The 24,973-nt window shown below is 42.1% G+C and overlaps 1 protein-coding gene across 7 annotated transcripts in view; it reads left to right on the forward strand.

The window, feature by feature from the left end:
- Positions 1 to 24,973, forward strand: part of HDAC5 (histone deacetylase 5) — a 99,538-nt gene that overhangs the window by 14,059 nt on the left and 60,506 nt on the right. The gene's annotated exons all lie outside the window — the stretch shown is intronic.

Below are 24,973 nucleotides of genomic sequence, written 5' to 3' on the forward strand. Positions count from 1 at the left end.
TGGTGTTTTCAGGCATTCTGGACGTGTATTACGGTGTTCTGGAGGTGTATGTATGGTGTTGTCAGGTATTCTGGACGTGTATACATGCTGTGCTCAGGTATTCTGGAGGTGTATGTTATGTATGGTGTTCTCAGGTATGGTTGGTAGGGGATCAAATATTTATTTCTCACTGCAAAATGCAAATAAATGTATATAATTTATACAATGTAATTTTCTGGATTTTATTTTTGATATTCTCTCTCTCAATGTTAAAATTAACCTACACTTAAAATTATAGACTGTTCATGTCTTTATCAGTGGGCAAACTTACAAAGTCAGCAAGGGATCAAATACTCTTTTCCCCCACTGTATGTATGGTGTTCTCAGGTATTCTGGAGGTGTGTGTATGGTGTTCCCAGGTGTTCTTGAATTATATGTACAGAGTTCTGGGAGTGTTGTAGGTATGGTGCTCTCAGGTGTTCTGGAGCTGTATGTATGATATGATCAGGTATTCTGGAGCTATATGTATGGTGTTCTCAGGTATTCTGGAGCTATCGTATGGTACTCTCATGTATTGTGGAGTTGTATGTATTGTGTTCTCAGGTATTCTGGAGATGTACTTTATGTACTATGTTCTCAGGTATTCTGGAGATGTATGTACGGTGTTCTCAGGTATTCTGGAGCTGTATGTATGATCTTCTCAGGTATTTTGGAGCTGTAGGTATGGTGCTCTCATGTTTTCTGGAGTTGTGTGTATGGTGTTCTCAGGTGATCTGGAGTTATGTGTATGGTGTTCACAGTTCTGGAGCTGTATGGATGCTATTCTTGAGCTTTATGTATGGTATGGTCATGTATTCTCAAGGTGTATGTATGGTGTTCTCAGGTATTCTGAACTTGTATACATGCTGTGCTCAGGTGTTCTGGAGGTGTATGTATGGTGTTCTCAGATATTCTGGAGCTGTTTTATTATGTCCCCAGGTATTCTGGAGCTCTATGCTTGGTATTCTCAGGTGTTTTGGAGGTGTATGCATGGTGTTCTCAGGTGTTCTGTAGCTGTATGTGTGTTCTCAGGTATTTTGGAGGTGTATGTACGGTGTTCTCAGGTATTCTGGAAGTGTATGTACAGTGCTCTGGAGGTGTACGTATGGTGTTCTCAGGTGTTTTGGAGCTGAATGTATGTTTTTCTCAGGTAGTTTGGAACTGTATGTCTGGTGTTCTGGAAGTGTATGTATGGTATGGTCAGGTATTCTGGAACTACTGTATATGTATGGTGTCTCTTAATAATAAAATCTATATTTAAAGATAGTTAAAAGTGATAACCAAATTCATAGTTTATATACAATAAATATGAATTTAGATAATCTCAATATGCTAACAGTATTATCTGCTTATATCTAACTTGGAATGTCTTATCATATATGCGGGCTGTCAAACTCATTTTCACTGAGGGCCACATCCACTTTATGGCTGCCTTCAAAGGGTCGTTTGTAATTGTAAGAGCTCAATACAGAGTATGTACCGTGTTCTCAGGAATTCTGAAGCTGTATGTATGGTGTTCTCAAGTATTCTGGAAGTGTATGCATGGTGTTCTCAGGTATTCTTGAGCTGTATGTATGGTGTTTTCAGGTATTCTGGAACAGTTTGCATGATGTTTTCAGGTATTCTGGAGCTGTATTTATGGTATTCTGGAGGGTGTACTGAATGTATGGTATTCTCAAGTGTTCTGGAGGTGTCTTCATGGTGTTCTTAGCTGTTCTGGAGTTATAGGCATGGTGTTCTTAGGTATTCTGGAGCTGTATGCATGGTGTTCTCAGGTATTCTGGAGCTGTAAGTATGGTGTTCTGGAGGTATGTGTATGGTGTTGTCAGGTGTCTGGAGTTATAGGCATGGTGTTCTCGGGTATTCTGGAGCTGTATGCTTGGTGTTCTCAGGTATCCCGGAGCTCTATGTATGATATGCTCAGGTATTCTGGAGCAAGTATACTTGGTATTATAAGGTTTTTTGATGTGTTCGCATGGTTTTCTCAGGTATTGTGGAGGTTTATGTGGTGTTTTCAGGTGTTCTAGAGTTATAGGCATGGTGGTCTGGAGGTGTATGTATTGTGTTCTGGAGGTGTATGTATTGTGTTCTGGAGGTGTATGCACAGTGATTTCAGGTATTCTGGAGGTGTATGTATGGTGTTCTTAGCCTTTCTGGAGTTGTATATATGGCATTTTCAGGTATTCTGGAGTTATATTTACTGTGTTCTCAGGTATTCTGGACTTGTATATATGGTGTTTTCAGGCATTCTGGACTTGTATTAGGGTGTTCTGGAGGTGTAAATATGGTGTTCTCAGGTATTCTGGAGGTGTAAATATGGTGTTCTCAGGTATTCTGGAGGTGTAAATATGGTGTTCTCAGGTATTCTGGAGGTGTAAATATGGTGTTCTCAGGTATTTTGGATGTGTAAATATGGTGTTCTCAGGTATTTTGGATGTGTATGCTTGGTGTGCTCAGGTATTCTGGAGCAGTATGCTTGGTGTTCTCAGGTATTCTGGAGCAGTATGCTTGGTATTATAAGGTATTTTTGAGGTGTATGCTTGGTGTTCTCAGGTATTCTGGAGGTGTATACTTGGTGTTCTCAGGTATTCTGGAGGTGTATACTTGCTGTTCTCTGGTATTCTGGAGCTAAATGTATGGTGTTCTCATTGTTTTATGCCAAATTTTTATATTTTTGCATCAATTATTTATTTTGTTCAGAATCATTTAAAATGAAAGAGGATCTGTGATTTAAAAGGTCACTAACTTTCCTCATTATGACCCAAAGAACCATCTGCTACAAAACAGAAAACTTACGGTATATAAAAATGTAAATATACACATTCATTTCTCCACTAGCCTCTAATTGTAAGTGGGTGTCAAAGACACTGCTCAGTATCTAAACCAGAGGTGCACAGCTTTTTTTGTCTGAGTCCCAAATCTATAATTCCGGTATACCTCTTCTGAAGGCCACATCAAATACGAAGGGATATTCTGAATAATACAAGTTTTATTTAAATTTAGTTAAAAATGTATAAATGATACAGTTCCTTGAATATGCTGGGGTCGGGTGTTTTGTAGCTGCATGTATGGTGTGTTTAGGTATTAGATAGGTATTAGAAGAAAGGTTGTAAATGAACCAACAGAATCAATAGCCACGTAAATATAAGGCGGTAAACAAAGGGAAAACCATATATTCAAAATAATACCAAGTATGCGCATATAAATGAAAGGTGATGGCCAAAAAGATTAATCAGCAAATCAGGTACAAACAAAAAAACACAAAGGAACCGATGAAAAGTCAGTGATGCAGTAAGTGGGTAAAAATTAGATTTTATTATTCAACTATAAAAAAAAATGTGTGGGGACAAACAAACAAAGGGAGAAGGGCACAACAAACAATTGGGTTAATAAAATTGACATGTAAAAAGAGGGGGAAAAGAAGACATGCTGCATGGAAGTAACAGTGCTACATATGTGGTGTAGAACCAAGGACCAATGGATGTACCCTAATTTATAGGCAGTATCATCCACAGCTGGAGCTGGTACCTGGAGGCACAAGTGTAGGGGAGTACAGGTAAGTATCCAGATATAAATGTGCATTGTAACCAGATAGCAGGAAACAACAATAGGAGTTAATTAATACTGTCATGGCCAAAAGTGTTGGCACCCTTGAAATTGTTCCAGAAAATGAAGAATTTCTCCCAGAAAATTCTTGCAATCACACACACGTTTATTTCCTTTGTGTTCATTGGAAAAACAACAAAAAGAAAAGCAGAGAAAAAATGTCAAATTGGACATAATTTCATACAACACCACAAAAATGGACGGGACAAAATTGTGGGCACCCTCAGCTTAATATTTGGTTGCACACCCTTTGGAATAAATAACTGCACTCAATCGCTTCCTATAACCATCAACAAGCTTCTTACACCTCTCTACTGGAATTTTGGACCACTCATCTTTTGCAAACTGCTCCTGGTCTCTCCTATTTGAAGGGTGCCTTCTCCCAACAGCAATTTTTAAGGGTTTGTCCACTACTAGGATAACCCCTTCTTAACCCCTTAAAGGGAACCTGTCACCCCCCCCCCCCCCCAGGTGTTTGTAACTAAAAGAGCCACCTTGTGCGGCACTAATGCTGCATTCTGACAAGGTGGCGTCCCCGGCGCCTGCGCTGCAAGTTCGAAGGGCAGGGCAACTGCGCATGCCCGAAAAAGAAAAAATAACAGCGCAGGCGCCGGGGATGCTAATGAAGGAAGAGGACCCGGAGCGCCGAGGCCATGAGTGACGGCTGGGAGGCATCTGGATTAGGGGGAAAGACCTGCCTCCTGGATGATCTCACAGGTATGGGGGACAAATTTCAAAAGCGATTATTTCAGCAGTGGCAGGGACCCGAACTAAAAGAGCCACCTTGTCAGAATGCAGCATTACTGCAGCACAAGGTGGCTCTTTTAGTTACAAACGCCTGGGGGGGGGGGGGGGGGTGACAGGTTCCTTTCAAGGACCAGGGGTATTTCCATTTTTGCTTTTCCATTTTTTGCTCCCCTTCTTCCCAAAGCCAAAACTTTGTTATTTTTCTGTCAATATGGCCATGTCAGGGCTTGTTTTTTTTGAGGGACAAGTTGTACTTTTGACAGCACCATTGATTTTGCCATATTGTGTACTGGACAATGGGGAAAAAAATTCAAATTGCGATGAAATTGCAAAAAAAAGTGCAATTCCACACTTGTTTTTTGGATTTTTTTTTACCATGTTCACCAAATACTAAAACTGACCTGCCATTATGATTCTCCAGGTCATTATGAATTTGCAGATAGCACACATGTATAGGTTCTTTTTTTATTTAAGTGGATCTGGGGTCGGATGAGGGCTTATTTTTTGTGTGCCAAGCTGATGTTTTTATTTATACCATTTTGGTGCAGGTACGATCTTTTAATCGGCCATTATTGCATTTTATTGCAATGTTGCAGCGACCAAAAAAACATAATTCTCGCATTTTGAATTTTTTATCACTGTGCCGTTTACCGATCAGATTAATTCTTTTTATATATTGATAGATCGAGCTATTTTGAACGCGGCGATACCAAATATGTGTATTTTTTATTTTTTACATTTTTTTTTATTTAGACTGGGGCGAATGGGAGGTGATTTGAACCTTTATATACTTTTTATATTTTTAAGAACATTTTTTTTTTTACTGGCTTCAATAGTCTCCATGAGAGACTAGAAGCTGCACTTGTCCGATCACTTGTGCTCCACAGGGCTGCAGCCCTTCTCTATGTTGCAGAAATGCTCACTTGCTATGAGCGCCGACCATTGGGCTGAGTTATCCAGCAATGACAACCACAGGGGTCTCTTGCAGACTCTGGATTGTCATGTCAGCCCATCGGCGACCCGCGGTCATGTGACACGGGCACCAATGGGCGGCGTTAATGACGTGCTTCCTGTGTGTGCATGTTAAATGCTGCTGTCAGTTTGACAGTGGCATTTAACATGTTAACACCTGCGATTGGATCGCAATTCCATGTGCGGCTGTTAGGGGCACTTGACAGCTGATCAGGCCGGAAAAGGTGCTGGCTCTTTCCCGGAGTCTTCACCAAACAGAGGGAGGTGTCCATTGTTGGCTATATCTGTCATTGGACGTTACAGGGTTAAACTAAGCACTCACTCTTCCCGGGGCTGGAACACCTCTGGAACGGAGCCGGCATGGCAGGTGAGTATAGGATTTATTATTTTATCAGGGCATAACATTTAGTTTAAGAAGGGGTTGTCCTAGTACTGGACAACCCCTTTAAGATCTCTTCACGAATATTCAATGGGGTTTAGATCCAGAGTCATTGCTGGCCACTTCAAAATGCTCCATCGCTTTGTTTCCATCCATTTCTGGGTGCTTCTTGAAGTATGTTTGGGGATCATTGTCCTACTGGAAATCCCATGACCTAGGACACAAACCCAGCTTTCTGACACTGGGCACTACATTGCAACCTAAAATCCTATAGTCATCTTCAGATTTCATGATGGCTTGCACACAGTCAAGGCACCCAAAGCCAGAGGCAGAAAAACAACCCCAAAACATCTTTGAACCTCCACCATATTTGACTGTAGGTACTGTGTTCTTTTGTTTGTAGGCCTCATTCTGTTGTCGGTAAGCAGTAGAATGATGTGCTTTACCAAAAATCTCTGTCTTGTTTCATTTGTCCATAAGACGCTTTTCCAAAAAGATTTTAGCTTAGTCATGTACATTTTGGCAAACTGCAGTCTAGCTTTCTTATGTCTCTGTCAGCATTGAGATCCTCCTGGGTCTCCTACCATAGCGTTTCATTTAATTCAAATGTCGACAGATAGTTCGCGCTGACACTGATGCACCCTGAGCTTGCAGGACAGCTTAAATCTTGTGTTGCAACCTTTCATCAATTTTCTTCTTCCGTCCTCATCCTGATAGATTAGCCACAGTGCCATGGGTTGTAAACTTCTTGATTATGTTGTCCATGGACAAAGAAACATCAAGTTCTCTGGAGATTGCTGTGTAACCTTGAGATTGTTGATATTGTTCAACAATTTTTGGTTCTCAAGTTCTCTTCTTCTCTTTCTGTTCTCCATGCTTAGTGCGACACACAATGCAAAGCTCGAGTTGACTTCTCCCCTTTTTATCTGGTTTCAGGTTTGATTTTCATATTGCCCACACCTATTACTTGCCACAGGTGAGTTTGAACGAGCATCACATGCTTAAAACAAAGTTGTTTTACCCACAATTTTGGAAAAATGACGAGGATTTTGTCTGGCCCTTTTTTGTGGTCTTGTGTGAAGTTACGTCCAATTTGCCTTTTTTTCTATTTTTTTGTGTTGTTCCAATACACACAAAGGAAATAAACGTGTAATTGCAATCATTTTCTGGGAGATAAACTTAATTTTCTGAAACACTTTCAAGGGTGCCAACACTTTCAGCCATGACTGTATAGTGTAAAACCAAAGTCCAATATATAAATTTATGTACCTTAATTTATAGGCAATATCAATGTCATCCACAGCTGAAGGTGGCTGTGTTTCAGTGGTGGCACAAGTGTGTGGCGAGTACAGGTAAGTATATAGATATAAATGTGCACTTGTAACCAGACAGCAGGAAACATCAATAAGAGTTCATTAATACATACCAAAGTGGCATCAGGACTTCCTAAGTGAAGCGTCCACCCCGACATGTGTTCCAGTGATGCCTTTATCAGGGAATTCTGTTCCTTGCTGTCTGGTTACAAGTGCACATTTATGCTTTAAAAATATAAAGTGTTAATAGTTTATTTTGTTTATCAATTAGCAAAATGAGTGAACAAAAAGAGAGATCTTAACCAACACAATTGTAGTAACCCAGCAGGGAAGTTGTCCCAAACATCTTGGAGAACTAACCACAGATCTTCTGTGGATGTAAGCTTGTGCAAAGCCTTCTGCCTCATGATGTAACCACAGACAGACTTATATCAGGGCCCTGCGGGGACCATATCATCACTTCCAGGACTCCTTGTTCTTTACACTGAATATAGTTCTTAATTACATTTGGAGACACCTTCCTGATCATATTGCTTTATCAATAAGTACCTGCCTGTGTTCATAAGCATTAAGGACACCATTAATCCTAACCAAGTTCTCAAATGCAGATACTCATTATTGTACCGCTCTCCACATCTTCGGCAAAAAACTGTTTCTATAACAGGAAAATATTTCACATTTTGACTCATTGGTCCAGAGCACCTGCTGCCATTTTTCTGCACCTCGGGTCCTATGTTTCCTGCATAGTTCAGTTTCCATGTAAAATGTGGCTTTTTGGCTTCATTTCTTCCATGAAGACCACTTCTGGCCAGACTTCTATGAATAGTGGATAGGTCTGGCTGGGTCCCCCTGGTTTATGCCAGTTCTGATCGGATGGACATCTTTCGATTTCAAAGGGAAGTAAACATAATGTCTTGCACCTTCTGCACTAAGTTTCTCTGCTCGCCCATTGCATCTACGGTCCTCACCATTGCCCACTTCTTGGTGTCCTCAATGCTGAGAAATACAGTTAGAGACTTGTCCATCATGTATTTCCATCAAGGAGGTGTCTGATGGACTCCAAATGTATTTTTCAGCAGGACAACAACACTAATCTTACAGCCAATATCATTAAGAACTATCTTGAGAATAAAGAACGAGGAATCCTGGAAGAGACAACATGGCCATCAGAGACCCGATTTCAATATCATGGAGTCTATCTCATGGAGAGACAGAAGGATTTGCAAACATTTAAAGCATAGCCTACACCCACTGAAGATCTGAGGTTAGTTCTTTAAGATGTTTGGAACAACCTCATCACCTCTCCCAAACTGTGTACATAGAAAAATTGATGATGGTTTGAAAACAAAGGGCGGTCACACCAGATGTTGATTTTGTTAATTCCCTTTGCATTTTGTTAAAGGAAACCTGTCACCTGATTGATTCTGCCCGAACTGCAGGAGGCAAGAATGTATTTGTTTATTTTTATTTATTTTACTCACTTATATAGCCCAAATAATTCCGCAGCACTTCACTGACATTATCTTCACTGTCCGCATTGGGGCTCACGACATATATTCTCTATCAGTCTTTGGAGTGTGGGAGGAAACCGGAAAACCAGAGAAAACCCACACAAACATGGGGAGAACATACAAACTCCTTGCAGATGTTGTCCTTGGTGGGGTTTGAACCCAGGACCCCAGCGCTGCAAAGCAACAGTGCCATGATAACTGCAATGGTACGATGGGGGTTGTAGTCTTTCCACATGACCAGGAACAATGGCTTTGAGATTTCAGATACTGGAAACCACCAAATTCTAAGCAAAACACCTTGGAATTAAATGGTTCCCAATTTATATTTTTGTATTGGAGATTTCCAGTAAGGCCACATTCACACAGTCCGTGAGTGTAAGCCAAAACCAGGAGTGGGTGATAAATACAGAAATGGTGACAGGTTTCTATTATACTTTTCCTCTGATTGTTCCACTCATGATTTTGGCTTACAGATACTGAACACGTGAACGTGGCCTAATGGGTCGTCTCACCAAGACCTATAAGTAAAACATTTGGGTGGATCTCCCATTTAAGCGCACCCATAAATATGCCCACACAGCATCAGACATGTTCGTGTAAAGCCTTTCGCCACAATCTCCCATAACCATGGATGCTCAGTTTGGCCGAGGGTCCATGTATTTTAGTGGTGATAGAGGAAGCTGCTGCTACTACACTCCTCCAATGCCGCCATGGAATAAAACAGTCATGTGTGGGAATTCAGCTTACCTGATCCTTCTCTCCACTGGCATCTTTTGGGTTAGAGTCGGAGGGATTTAGTAGTGGAATCCTCTGATCTGCGATAGGATCAGGCCCCTGATCAGGAGGAGGGAGTCCAACTCCAGCCAGCAATCACCCATGACCGCAAGAAAAGCCTTGCGTTTTCTTTATAGCCTGCGTTGGCACAGCGCCCTACAAGGTTGTGGTGGTGCCTGGTACTACACCACACAAGTCTGTCCCATTTAGGAATCAGCCCACCTCCATTTTTCACCCACAGGATAGAGTGGGTGGACCGGAGGCCCCTGTCACCTGTTCAAATGGAGCAGTAGTGCAAAAAAAAAACAAAAAAACAAGGCTGCTTTTTTCAAAAACAGCGCCACACTGGATTACAGGTTGTGTATGGTATTGCAGCTCATCATTGATTTCAAAGAATGCGAACTGCATCATCACATACAACCCAGGGGAGTCCAACAGGGACAGCAAAACAGGAAAATGGGGGAAAAAAACAGTCAAAAACACCAATCCCTACATTTTAGTTTAACTTTTTTCCAGAGTACTTTACAGAAAACTCCCCCCCCAACCCCATTCTGCTTTTTGTACAAAGCAAAAATAATGAGACTACACATAATTTCTAAACCAATGAATCTGTTACAACGCTGACCAATGAGCCTCATATGCAAGAACATATACTTAAAGATCTGGCACCAGATCTAAGCCAGGAAGAAGTCTTCCCAGCAGCGCTCACAAGGTACAGGACTAACCTAGTGCATATGGAGCCCCCCACAGCATTTCTATACCTCACATAGCCCTCTGATTACAGAACTAAGCCAAACTCTCAGGTCAGTTAGACCAGGATTCGCCTCTTACCGCCACCTCAGTAAGCCCCTCATTACAAGCAGCCTTGCTGCGCTGGGGTCCTGGATTCAAATCCCACCAAGGACACCATCTGCAAGGGGTTTGTATGTTCTCCCCGTGTTTGGGTGGGATTCCTTCGGGTTCTCTGGTTTTCTCCCGCACTCCAAAAGCAGTGTTAGGAAACATCGATTGTGAGCCCCAATGGGACAGTGATGATGACATCTGTACAGCGCTCTGGAAGTAATGGTGCTATATTAAGTGAGTAGATACGGTAAATAAAATATTACTGAGCTGAAGACCTAAAATCCTTCCGCTCAGACATGACAAGGAGCGGATTGTTGCCTGCACCCACTGACGGAGGAGCGTCCCCTCAGTGTTCTGCAGTCTTCTGTCACTTTAGCGCAGGACAAGGAGCATCCATTACCTGTACACTGAACCACAGCAAGAGCTGGCTGGTCCAGTGACTCCCGCTGCCTTCACTGCCCACTAAGTGAACGGAGAATTCAATGTAACATGGATCTAAACCATTTGCTCTCAGTATCTAGAATGTGCTCATGACTCAATTTATTGAAAGCCCCATTTCATGGATTTTTTTTCCTTTGTTGGGTATTGTGTGTAAGTGTCATCGATCTCCGTCTTCTCCCAGGTTCCGACAGCAGCGTTCTGGTCCGTTGTGGCACCACATGCCTTCATTTTTGGCCCACTGAATCATGTAGTGGTTGCTGTCTGGAGTGGATGTAACTTTTTGCATTTTCTTAATGCAAGTCTATGAGACTCTGAATGTGAGCTGTATGACAGTCAGGTGTTCTAGACCTGTAAGCTGTTATCAGGTATTCTGGAGCTGTATGGCAGTCAGGTGTTCTAGACCTGTAAGATATTATCAGGTATTCTGGAGCTGTATGGCAGTCAGGTGTTCTAGACCTGTAAGATATTATCAGGTATTCTGGAGCTGTATGAGAGTCAGGTGTTCTTGACCTGTAAGATATTATCAGGTATTCTGGAGCTGTATGAGAGTCAGGTGTTCTAGACCTATAAGATATTATCAGGTATTCTGGAGCTGTAAGGCAGTCAGGTGTTCTAGACCTGAGGTAAAATACTGACCAAATACTGAACTTGTGACCATGGCCTTACAATTACTGAGGTAAAATACTGACCAAATACTGAATGTGTGACCGTGGCCTTACAATTACTGAGGTAAAATACTGAGGTAAAATACTGAATGTGTGACCGTGGCCTTACAAATACTGAGGTAAAATACTAAATACTGAACGTGTGACCGTGGCCTTAAAATTACTGAGGTAAAATGCTGACCAAATACTGAACGTGTGACCGTGGCCTTACAAATACTGAGGTAAAATACTGACCAAGTACTGAACGTGTGACCGTGGCCTTACAATTACTGAGGTAAAATGCTGACCAAGTACTGAACGTGTGACCGTGGCCTTACAATTACGGAGGTAAAATACTGACCAAATACTGAACGTGTGACCGTGGCCTTGTTGGTTCTGACATTGGTGGGGGTCTTTGGGTTGGATCCCCTACTGCAGTATGAAAGTTCCTGTCATATGATATTACAGAATGTATCATGGTGACCAGCTAATGTAAAGAGAACCTGTCGGGTCCCTTACAACCCCCAAACTATCACATGTTGTTACATGTCATGCATTTTAATAGTCTTTAATGTCCCAAACAAATATTTGTTTCTCTTCTAAAACAACGTACAATGTACCCGCTCAGTTTATGGTAAAAGGTAGGACTAGCCCAGGAGAGGGTCACTGCAACCAGGCTAGTCCACGCCAGGTGCTGTAATCATGGGTGACATTAATGTCATCCTCACTGCAACGTTTTACCTTCCTGAGCAAGCACAGTTTCATAGATGGATATTGTCATGTAAAAACAAGCACTTTTGTAATTTACCGCTTATTAAAATCTGCAACTTTTCATTAAATACTTAGATTTCTATTGTTTACAGCTCGTTGCGTTGGAGACCGACCACCGCTGCTGTCTATCATGTAAGCACTACGCTGAAGTTGACGTAGATTAGGAGGTAATAGTGCTTACAAGCTCAATAGAAACGAGCTTGTAGTCACTGAGCATGTTCTGCTGTTTAGCAGCAGTGATCGGTCACAAGAAAAATGTTTATATAACAGTCAGTCTCCGTAAGGAGAAACGATACTTCTTGGATAACTAACAGTTGAAAAATGTAATAGTAGCCAACTGCAGAATTGCTTGTATTTACAAGAGTATCCCTTTGAAAGTTGTTTAGCGCATATGAAGAGCTTTATGAAATTGCAGGAACAGGTCATGTAACGTAATGTGCAGGTTTTGAAGTTTTAGGGAGCTGACATGTTCCCTTACATATATATTAGCTTGGATGACGTTTTCCTAATACAGTGCTACTCTCGTACTACCTCTTGGACTGGAGTTGGTGGGGGGGGGAGCAGCCCCCACTAGCCTAAAGGGAATCTGTCACCAGATTTTTGATACTTAATCTGTAGAGGCAGAGATCCTGATTCCAGCGATGTTTCACTTACTGAGCTACTTGCTGTAGTTATATTTTCATTGTTAAAATCAGCAGTAGATTATCTCTAGAGGACTAATAAACCTGTTTCCAGATAGTCCGGCCAAGCCTACACCATTGATTGACAGCTTTCTGCCTATGCACAGTATACACAGAAAACTGCTAATCAGTGGTGTGGGCTCAGCAGAGAACTTGCAGATCTGCAGCAGAGAAAAACGTTTTTAATAAAAACTGCAATAACGGGTAAAGTAAGTACTTTATTGCTGGAATCAGGGTCTTTGCACCTACATCATGCTGCTCTTAGATGAGGAGAGCAAACACCTGCTGACAGATTCCGTGTAAGCTGGCGGCAGGCCACACACATGCGATAACTGTTGTGTGAACATGCGCTAGACTGACAGCTGTGTCTCCCGGCTTCCTCTTACACGTACACCAGCTCGGCGGAGCATCAGCGATTCTAATGGTAGCAGAGGTAAAAGACGCTGTCAGACACCCCTGGCAGCAGCCTATCTTCCCTGAAAACAAAAGGATTGGATGTTTACATTTTAAGTGCTCGAAGCTTGTCCCTCTATATGACCTGTCACACCAGTTGGTCGACCTGATCTATTGAAATTGGTTGGTTTGTTGGAACTTTGTCTAATGCGCATAGAGGATTTTAGTTTTAATAGGGCAGTTAATAAATTGTTTGAAAATTGTGTATTTATATGCAATTTCTTTAGTTTACTGTCAACACTGCATCTCAATTAAACATGAAGTCACTTTGCATAGTCTTAAATAATCCAGCAACATTCTTTTGATTTTTTCTTCTTTTCGCGTACAATTCCTACACAGACCTATGTATCTCCAAGGTTACAGGCTACAACAAGTAGGATCCTTGTCCCCTTAAAGAGCCTTGCCACACTAAAGAAGATAAAAGTCAAATCACAATCTCAATCTGCAGACACTGTTTCGGGGTTATGCCCCTCATCAGTGCAAAGCATGAGGTCTGATTCGGCTGTATGGGAGGTCTCTCACTGGGGTCTAAGGGTTAACGTTTCTCCTTTTGGAGAGTGACAAGTCAGGCCTGGCATGTCAGAGTGAGGAGACTTATATGCCATGCATTCTCCTCAAGTCCTCTTCTTCTCTGCAGAGTCAGTTTGCATATTTAGTTCCCCAGAGGATCATACATGGCATATAAGTCTCCTCACTCTGACATGTCAGGCTTTGCTCGTCCCTCTCCACAAGGAGAAACGTTACTCCTTAGATCAAAACTCAGAGGAATGCTTTAATAATCGAGTATTTGCTGTCCCACAAGCTGCCAGCAGGTGGTAGTAGAGAGCCAAACACCTTTTATATGCCGGCCCCTTGATGCGGTAATATCACACCATTTTGTTCTTTAGCTATAATCAGGAAACAAGACATTCATAGACACAGACTTACAATTTAGGATTAAATGCTCCTGCCTGGTTTACACTGTCTTACACTCCGCTATATCAGAAACCATTGTGAGGCTTTATTAAGGCTCTGATCAGCCACAGCTCATCTGCAAAGTGTAAGCCTAGCCACACCTGTGAGATAGCGGTCGGTTTATAGCCCTTCCTCTTGGCACTCTTGGCTCAGCTGAACCTGCCGACTGGTAACTAATATACGAGCAGTGTTACGGAGACTGAGGGGGTCTAAAAATCCACTTAATTTCTCATCAAGGGCTCCGCCTAGACCAAGATAGCCTGATTCCAGCGATGTGTCACTTGTTAGTCTGCATACTGACATGTTGATACAATCACTGTTTTATCTGCTGAAGATCTATCAATGCTCTGACTGCTGAGCTCTGTATAACCCCGCCAACATCAACATTGAATGGCAGCTTTCTCTTTACACTGTGCATAGGCAGAAAGCTGCTAATCATTGCTTGGATTGGAGTTACACAAGACTTCTAGTTCAGCAGTGATAATCTCATAAACTGATCTTATTGAAACAGCAGCACGCAGCCTAATAAATGACACATCGCTGCAATCAGGGTCTCTGTCCCTACATCATGCTGCTCTCACATATACCAAAAAGCTGCTGACAGATTCCCTTACGATATACACCTGGACTGGGACATAACTTTATAAAATAAATGCTAGGACTTAGGATTCACAAATGTAGCAGTTATTACACTGATTCTGTAATCAGGGTTTTGGAAAGAAACCAATATCTCACCCCGATATCAACATGTCTAGGGTGAACTAGAGCCTTTTGGAATTAATGCTTGAACATAAGTCGTATGTTATCCCTCTGCTGCTCCCCTCAGGGATTGGCTATAATCTGCAGGGAAATTTGGCCTCAGCTGTTTAGTTCCCCTGCAGCGCCACCTTAGGAGAAATGAAGACTTGCAGTGACTATTGAATTCCATTAGTTGTCCATGTATTCTGAGTAAAAAGCACTCTTATAGCTATAGCTAATTGTTGGTGATCCCCAACACTGCATTTTAACTCAAAATTCTGTTAGCAGATTTTTGCTATGTAATCTGAGAGCAGCATGAGGTAGGGGCTGAGACACTGATTTCAGGGATGTGTCACTTATTAGGCTGTGTGCTGTTGGTTCCACACAATTAGTTTTTTTTATCACTGGGAGATTATCAGTACCTGGACTAAAGGTACCTTCACACTGAACGATAACGATAGCAATCCGTGACGTTGCAGCGTCCTGGATAGCGATATCGTTGAGTTTGACAGGCAGCAGCGATCAGGATCCTGCTGTGACATCGTTGGTCGGAGCTAGAAGGCCAGCACCTTATTTCGTCGCTGGATCTTCCGCAGACATCGCTGAGTCGGCGTGTGTGACGCTGATTCAGCGATGTCTTCACTGGTAACCAGGGTAAACATCGGGTTACTAAGTGCAGGGCCGCGCTTAGTAACCCGATGTTTACCCTGGTTACCAGCGTAAACGTAAAAAATACCAAACACTACATACTTACATTCCGGTGTCTGTCCCCCGGCGTTCTGCTTCCCTGCACTGTGTCAGCGCCGGCCAGCCGGAAAGCAGAGCACAGTGGTGACGTCACCGCTGTGCTTTCCGGCTGGCGCTTACACAGTGCAGAGAAGCACAGCGCCGGGGGACAGACACCGGAATGTAAGTATGTAGTGTTTTTTTTTTTTACATTTACACTGGTAACCAGGGTAAACATCGGGTTACTAAGCGCGGCCCTGCGCTTAGTAACCCGATGTTTACCCTGGTTACCAGGGGACTTCGCATAGTTGGTCGCTGGAGAGCTGTCTGTGTGACAGCTCTCCAGCGACCACACAGCGACGCTGCAGCGATCGGCATCGTTGTCTAGATCGCTGCAGCGTCGCTAAATGTGACGGTACCTTAAGTCTACTAGACCAACCCCACACCCAGCAGTGATTATCAGCTTACTGTCAATAGACAATATACACAGAAAGCTGTGATGTGGGCGGGGTTAGCTTTCTGCTACATGATGCATCTAAAAACATTCATTATGTCAAAACTGCTGCACCCAGTAAACTAAGGGATACATCGCTGGAATCAGGGACTCTCTTCCTACATCATGCTGCTCTCAGATAAGGTAGCAAAATCCCGGTGACAGATTCCCTTTAAAGGGCTATTCCCATCTTCATACTTGGGTATTATCAGTGCTTGTGAATACAAACAAGTTTGCAATATACTACTTATTTAACTTTTCAGCCATTCTTGAGATATTAACATTTTTCTCTTGTTTACAGCCTGTTGCCTTGGAGACCGACCACTGCTGCTAAACAGCAGACCATGCGCAGGGCTTACATGTTGTTCTGTATTAAGCTTCTAAGTACTAATTTGAAGCTGGTCAGGATGGCTGGAATGCGCTATTACGTTTTTGATCCCAACCAAGTTTAGTGCAGTGCTTATAAGTTAGACAGCAGTGGTGGTCGGTCTCCAAGACGACAAACTGTAAACAAAGGAAAATTGCTAATACCTCAAGAACAGCTGGAAGTTTTCATAAGAAGTAAATTGCAAAAGTGCTTGTTGATTCCTCCACTATCCAACAATATCCATCTACGAAGACAGAAATACAAACTAGACAATCCCCTTAATATTGTTTCTACACTTCTCGGTTCGCTGTGTTTGCATGTAAGTGTATAACACAGCCATGGTACCCATGCCGTGATGTGGGCAGCATCCCAAATCAGCCTGGGATCCAGGTAGTGATGTGCTGTGGATGGGGAAAGAAATCTGGCATCTACAGTGGGTACGGAAAGTACTCAGACCCCTTTACATTTCTCACTATTTCATTGCAGCCATTTGGTAAATTCAAAAAAGTTCATTTTTTCTCATTAATGTACACTCTGCCCCCCATCTTGACTGAAAAAAACAGAAATGTAGAAATTTTTGCAAATTTATTAAAAAAGAAAAACTGAAATATCACATGGTCATAAGTATTCAGACCCTTTGCTCAGTATTGAGTAGAAGCACCCTTTTGAGCTAGTACAGCCATGAGTCTTCTTGGGAATGATGCAACAAGTTTTTCACACCTGGATTTGGGGATCCTCTGCCATTCTTCCTTGCAGATCCTCTCCAGTTCCATCAGGTCGGATGGTGAACGTTGGTGGACAGCCATTTCCAGGTCTCTCCAGAGATGCTCAATTGGGTTTAGGTCAGGGCTCTGGCTGGGCCAGTCAAGAATGGTCACAGAGTTGTTCTGAAGCCACTCCTTTGTTATTTTAGCTGTGTGCTTAGGGTCATTGTCTTGTTGGAAGGTGAACCTTCGGCCAAGTCTGAGGTCCAGAGCACTCTGGAAGAGGTTTTCATCCAGGATACAGTGCCTTGCAAAAGTATTCGGCCCCCTGAAACTTTTCAACCTTTTCCCACATATGCTTCAAACATAAAGATACCAAATGTAAATTTTTGGTGAAGAATCAACAACAAGTGGAACACAAGTGTGAAGTTGAACGAAATGTATTGGTTATTTTACATTTTTGTGGAAATTCTAGAACTGGAAAGTGGGGCGTGCAATATTATTCGGCCCCTTTACTTTCAGTGCAGCAAACTCACTCCAGAAGTTCATTGTGGATCTCTGAATGATCCAATGTTGTCCTAAATGCCTAATGATGATAAATATAATCCACCTGTGTGTAATCAAGTCTCCATATAAATGCACCTGCTCTGTGATAGTCTCAGGGTTCTGTATGAAGCACAGCGAGCATCATGAAGACCAAGGAACACAACAGGCAGGTCCGTGATACTGTTGTGGAGAAGTTTAAAGCCGGATTTGGATACAAAATGATTTCCAAAACTTTAAACATCCCAAGGAGCAATGTGCAAGTTATCATATTGAAATGGAAGGAGTATCATACCACTGCAAATCTACCAAGACCCGGCCGTCCCTCTAAACTTTCATCTCAAACAAGTAGAAGACTGATCAGAGATGCAGCCAAGAGGCCCAAGATCACTCTGGATGAACTACAGAGATCAGTTGAGGTGGAACAGACTGTCCATAGGACAACAATCAGTCGTACACTGCACAAATCTGGCCTTTATAGAAGAGTGGCAAGAAGAAAGCCATTTCTCAAAGATATCTATAAAAAGTGTTGAATACTTTCGCAAGGCACTGTATCTCTGTACTTGGCCGCATTCATGTTTCCTTCAATGACAACCAGTCGTTGTATCCCTTCAGCTGAAAAACACCCCCATAGCATGATGCTGCCACCACCATGTTTCACTGTTGGGATTGTATTGGGCAGGTGATGAGCAGTGCCTAGTTTTCTCCACACATACAACTTAGAATTATCACCAGTACGGTCTATCTTGGTCTCATCAGACCAGATAGTCTGGGAGTCCTTCATGTGTTTTTTTTAGCAAAGTCTATGCAGGCTTTCATATGTCTTGCACTGAGGAGAGGGTTCCGTCGGGCCACTCTGCCATAAAGGCCTGACTGGTGGAGGGCTGCAATGATAGTTGACTTTGTGGAAGTTTCTCCCATCTTCCTGCTGCATCTCTGGAGCTCAGCCACAGTGATCTTCAGTTCTTCTTTACCTCCCTCACCAAGGCTCTTTTCCCACGATTGCTCAGTTTGGCTGGACGGCCAGGTCTAGAAAGACTTCTGGTGGTCCCAAACTTTTTCCATTTAAGGATTATGGAGGCCACTGTGCTCTTAGGAACCTTGAGTTCTGCAGAAATTCTGTTGTAACCTTGGCCAGATCTGTGCCTTGCCACAGTTCTATCTCTGAGCTCCTTGGCCAGTTCCTTTGACCTCATGATTCTCATTTGGTCAGACATGCACTGTGAGGTCTTATATAGACAGGTGTGTGCCTTTCCAAATCATGTCCTATCAGTTTAATTAAACACAGCTGGACTCCAATGAATGAGTAGAACCATCTCAAGGAGGATCATAAGGAAATGGACAGCATGTGACTTAAAGGGAACCTGTCAGCTGAATTTGGCGGGACCGGTTTTGGGCCATATGGGCGGGGTTTTCGGGTGTTTGATTCACCCTTTCCTTACCCGCTGGCTGCATGCTGGCCGCAATATTGGATTGAGGTTCATTCTCTGTCCTCCGGAGTACATTGCCTTGCGCTGGCGTGTACTCCGGAGGACAGAGAATGAACTTCAATCCAATATAGCGGCCAGCATGCAGCCAGCGGGTAAGGAAAGGGTGAATCAAACACCCGAAAACCCCGCCCATATGACCCAAAATCAATCCCGCCAAATTCAGGTGACAGGTTCCCTTTAAATATGAGTGTCTGAGCAAAGGGTCTGAATACTGATGGACATGTGATATTTCAGTTTTCCTTTTTAATAAATTTGCAAAAATTTCTACATTTCTGTTTTTGTTTTTTTCAGTCAAGATGGGGTGCAAAGTGTACATTAATGAGAAAAAAATGAACTTTTTTGAATTTACCAAATGGCTGCAATGAAGCAAAGAGTGAAAAATTTAAAAGGGGTCTGAATACTTTCTGTACCCACTGAATGTAATAATCTTTTTCCATTTACATAAAACCATGAACTTTTTAAATGCCAAGAGATCCGGCGCTCGCTAGAGATAGTGGCTTACATGAGTGAGTGTACATCTATTTATATGCCCCACTGACGTGTATACAGCCATGCTGCAGTGACTGGCGCTAATTTATCATTCCTCCCTATATTTCTTCTTCTTATCCCCTTATCCTTCTTTTCTATCATTGCATTTCACCATGTCTGTCTAGGCAGAGGCTCACTGCAGTTCCTTCTCTCCCCTGCACTGTCATTTCTCCTTTCTGTCTGCTGGTGATACAGGTCCATTCATGATTTGCTCTTTCTCTATATTCCATTCATACTTCACTCTCCCATCCTCCTTCTCTCCCTCCCTTCTCTGCGTCTCCATTCATACCGCGATCTCCCTCCCACACTCTCTGCGTTTTCTGAATGTTAATGACTGTGCTGGTGCTGAGGGTCACAGACGCATGGAGACGTGATCTCCAAGCAATATGGGGGTGCAGACAGCCTTAGCCCTCTTCTGCTAGATGAATGCGCAATGATTGCAGAGGGACGGTCATTGTACTTCCCTTTATGTCTTCTGTTATGCTTTACTAAGGATTAATGTATATAATATATACCACTGTGTGCATGCTGGAGATCAAACCACCTCTCCTTATATATTCTACTCTTACTCTATATTACCCATTTCTATATCTCCCCCTATTACTCCATATAACCTCCCTATATCTCCTCCTATAACTCCATATAACCTCCCTATATCTGCTCCTATTACTCCATATAACCTCCCTATATCTCCTCCTATTACTCCATATAACCTCCCTATATCTCCCCCTATTACTCCATATAACCTCCATATATCTCCTCCTATTACTCCATATAACCTCCCTATATTTCCTCCTATTACCCCATATAACCTCCCTATATCTCCTTCTATTACTCCATATAACCTCCCTATATCTCCTCCTATTACTGCATATAACCTCCCTATATCTCCTCCTATTACTCCATATAACCTCCCTATATCTCCTCCTATTACCCCATATAACCTCCCCTATATCTCCTCCTATTACTCCATATAACCTCCCTATATCTCCTCCTATTACTCCATATAACCTCCCCTATATCTCCTCCTATTACTCCATATAACCTCCCTATATCTCCTCCTATTACTCCATATAACCTCCCTATATCTCCTCCTATTACTCCATATAACCCTCCTATATCTCCTCCTATTACTCCATATAACCCTCCTATATCTCCTCCTATTACTCCATATAACCTCCCTATATCTCCTCCTATTACTCCATATAACCTCCTATATCTCCTCCTATTACTCCATATAACCTCCCTATATCTCCTCCTATTACTCCATATAACCTCCCTATATCTCCTCCTATTACTCCATATAACCTCCCTATATCTCCTCCTATTACTCCATATAACCTCCCTATATCTCCTCCTATTACTCCATATAACCTCCCTATATCTCCTCCTATTACTCCATATAACCTCCCCTATATCTCCTCCTATTACTCCATATAACCTCCCTATATCTCCTCCTATTACTCCATATAACCTCCCTATATCTCCTCCTATTACTCCATATAACCCTCCTATATCTCCTCCTATTACTCCATATAACCTCCTATATCTCCCCCTATTACTCCATATAACCTCCCTATATCTCCTCCTATAACTCCATATAACCTCCCTATATCTGCTCCTATTACTCCATATAACCTCCCTATATCTCCTCCTATTACTCCATATAACCTCCCTATATCTCCCCCTATTACTCCATATAACCTCCCTATATCTCCTCCTATTACTCCATATAACCTCCCTATATCTCCTCCTATTACCCCATATAACCTCCCCTATATCTCCTCCTATTACTCCATATAACCTCCCTATATCTCCTCCTATTACTCCATATAACCTCCCCTATATCTCCTCCTATTACTCCATATAACCTCCCTATATCTCCTCCTATTACTCCATATAACCTCCCTATATCTCCTCCTATTACTCCATATAACCCTCCTATATCTCCTCCTATTACTCCATATAACCCTCCTATATCTCCTCCTATTACTCCATATAACCTCCCTATATCTCCTCCTATTACTCCATATAACCTCCTATATCTCCTCCTATTACTCCATATAACCTCCCTATATCTCCTCCTATTACTCCATATAACCTCCCTATATCTCCTCCTATTACTCCATATAACCTCCCTATATCTCCTCCTATTACTCCATATAACCTCCCTATATCTCCTCCTATTACTCCATATAACCTCCCTATATCTCCTCCTATTACTCCATATAACCTCCCCTATATCTCCTCCTATTACTCCATATAACCTCCCTATATCTCCTCCTATTACTCCATATAACCTCCCTATATCTCCTCCTATTACTCCATATAACCCTCCTATATCTCCTCCTATTACTCCATATAACCTCCTATATCTCCTCCTATTACTCCATATAACCTCCCTATATCTCCTCCTATTACTCCATATAACCTCCCTATATCTCCTCCTATTACCCCATATAACCTCCCCTATATCTCCTCCTATTACTCCATATATCCTCCCTATATCTCCTCCTATTACTCCATATAACCTTCCCTATATCTCCTCCTATTACTCCATATAACCTCCCTATATCTCCTCCTATTACCCCATATAACCTCCCCTATATCTCCTCCTATTACTCCATATAACCTCCCTATATCTCCTCCTATTACCCCATATAACCTCCCTATATCTCCTCCAATTACTCCATATAACCTCCCCTACATCTCCTCCTATTACTCTATATAACCTCCCTATATCTCCTTCTATTACTCCATATAGCCTCCCTATATCTCCTCCTATTACTCCATATAGCCTCCCTATATCTCCTCCTATTACTCCATATAACCTCCCCGATATCTCCTCCTATTACTCCATATAACTACCCTATATCTCCTCCTATTACTCCATATAACCTCCCTATATCTCCTCCTATTACTCCATATAACCTCCCCTATATCTCCTCCTATTACTCCATATAACCTCCCTATATCTCCTCCTATTACTCCATATAACCTCCCTATATCTCCCCCTATTACTCCATATAACCTCCCTATATCTCCTCCTATTACTCCATATAACCTCCCTATATCTCCTCCTATTACCCCATATAACCTCCCCTATATCTCCTCCTATTACTCCATATAACCTCCCTATATCTCCTCCTATTACTCCATATAACCTCCCCTATATCTCCTCCTATTACTCCATATAACCTCCCTATATCTCCTCCTATTACTCCATATAACCTCCCTATATCTCCTCCTATTACTCCATATAACCCTCCTATATCTCCTCCTATTACTCCATATAACCCTCCTATATCTCCTCCTATTACTCCATATAACCTCCCTATATCTCCTCCTATTACTCCATATAACCTCCTATATCTCCTCCTATTACTCCATATAACCTCCCTATATCTCCTCCTATTACTCCATATAACCTCCCTATATCTCCTCCTATTACTCCATATAACCTCCCTATATCTCCTCCTATTACTCCATATAACCTCCCTATATCTCCTCCTATTACTCCATATAACCTCCCTATATCTCCTCCTATTACTCCATATAACCTCCCCTATATCTCCTCCTATTACTCCATATAACCTCCCTATATCTCCTCCTATTACTCCATATAACCTCCCTATATCTCCTCCTATTACTCCATATAACCCTCCTATATCTCCTCCTATTACTCCATATAACCTCCTATATCTCCTCCTATTACTCCATATAACCTCCCTATATCTCCTCCTATTACTCCATATAACCTCCCTATATCTCCTCCTATTACCCCATATAACCTCCCCTATATCTCCTCCTATTACTCCATATATCCTCCCTATATCTCCTCCTATTACTCCATATAACCTTCCCTATATCTCCTCCTATTACTCCATATAACCTCCCTATATCTCCTCCTATTACCCCATATAACCTCCCCTATATCTCCTCCTATTACTCCATATAACCTCCCTATATCTCCTCCTATTACCCCATATAACCTCCCTATATCTCCTCCAATTACTCCATATAACCTCCCCTACATCTCCTCCTATTACTCTATATAACCTCCCTATATCTCCTTCTATTACTCCATATAGCCTCCCTATATCTCCTCCTATTACTCCATATAGCCTCCCTATATCTCCTCCTATTACTCCATATAACCTCCCCGATATCTCCTCCTATTACTCCATATAACTACCCTATATCTCCTCCTATTACTCCATATAACCTCCCTATATCTCCTCCTATTACTCCATATAACCTCCCCTATATCTCCTCCTATTACTCCATATAACCTCCCTATATCTCCTCCTATTACCCCATATAGCCTCCCTATATCTCCTCCTATTACTCCATATAACCTCCCCGATATCTCCTCCTATTACTCCATATAACCTCCCTATATCTCCTATTACTCCATATAACTTCCCTATATCTCCTCCTATTACTCCATATAACCTCCCTATATCTCCTCCTATTACTCCATATAACCTCCCTATATCTCCTCCTGTTACTCCATATAACCTCCCTATACCTCCTCCTATTACTACATATACCCTCCCTATATCTCCTCCTATTACCCCATATAACCTCCCCATATCTCCTCCTATTACTCCATATAACCTCCCCTATATCTCCTCCTATTACTCCATATAACCTCCCTATATCTCCTCCTATTACTCCATTATCTCCATATATGTAAGGCTATGTGCACACAGTGCGTTTTTGCAGCATTTTTTCTGTGCTGAAATGGGCCAAAAACGCTATGGAAACTAATTCAATGACAATCCTGAAGTGTTGTGCACATGATCAGTAAATTACCTTTGAGTATTTGCCGTACATTTTTTTTCTGCAGCGTGTCAATTCTTTGTGTGGATTTGTAGCGTTTTCCAAATACTGACTTCAATTGAGTCAGTCAGTCAAATCCACTGCAAAAACTCAGGTATAAAAATGTTTGCAGATTTGCTGAGTTTTTGTTTGCGCTTTTGCGGGTTTCCTTTGGTGTTTCCCACGCTGTCATCTATGTGACAGTGTGGAAACACTGACGCGGTGGTTATTTTCTGTAGTGATCCGGTTTCTGTAGTGACCGTAAGACCGTCGGTCAGAGCGCTGTGGGGGTCATGCTGTCAGGTGCCGAATACCTGATACCCATGTGTCCTAGAAGAAATAAACAATAATAAAGCACCATATACTCACCTGTCCACCGTAGTCCACATAACCTCGAGTGTCCCAAGTTGATTTCATGTGTTGAACAGTCACAATACACTGTACAATACACAAT

This window comes from Ranitomeya variabilis, chromosome 4 (genome assembly GCF_051348905.1).
Source record: "Ranitomeya variabilis isolate aRanVar5 chromosome 4, aRanVar5.hap1, whole genome shotgun sequence".
Lineage (NCBI taxonomy): Eukaryota > Metazoa > Chordata > Amphibia > Anura > Dendrobatidae > Ranitomeya > Ranitomeya variabilis.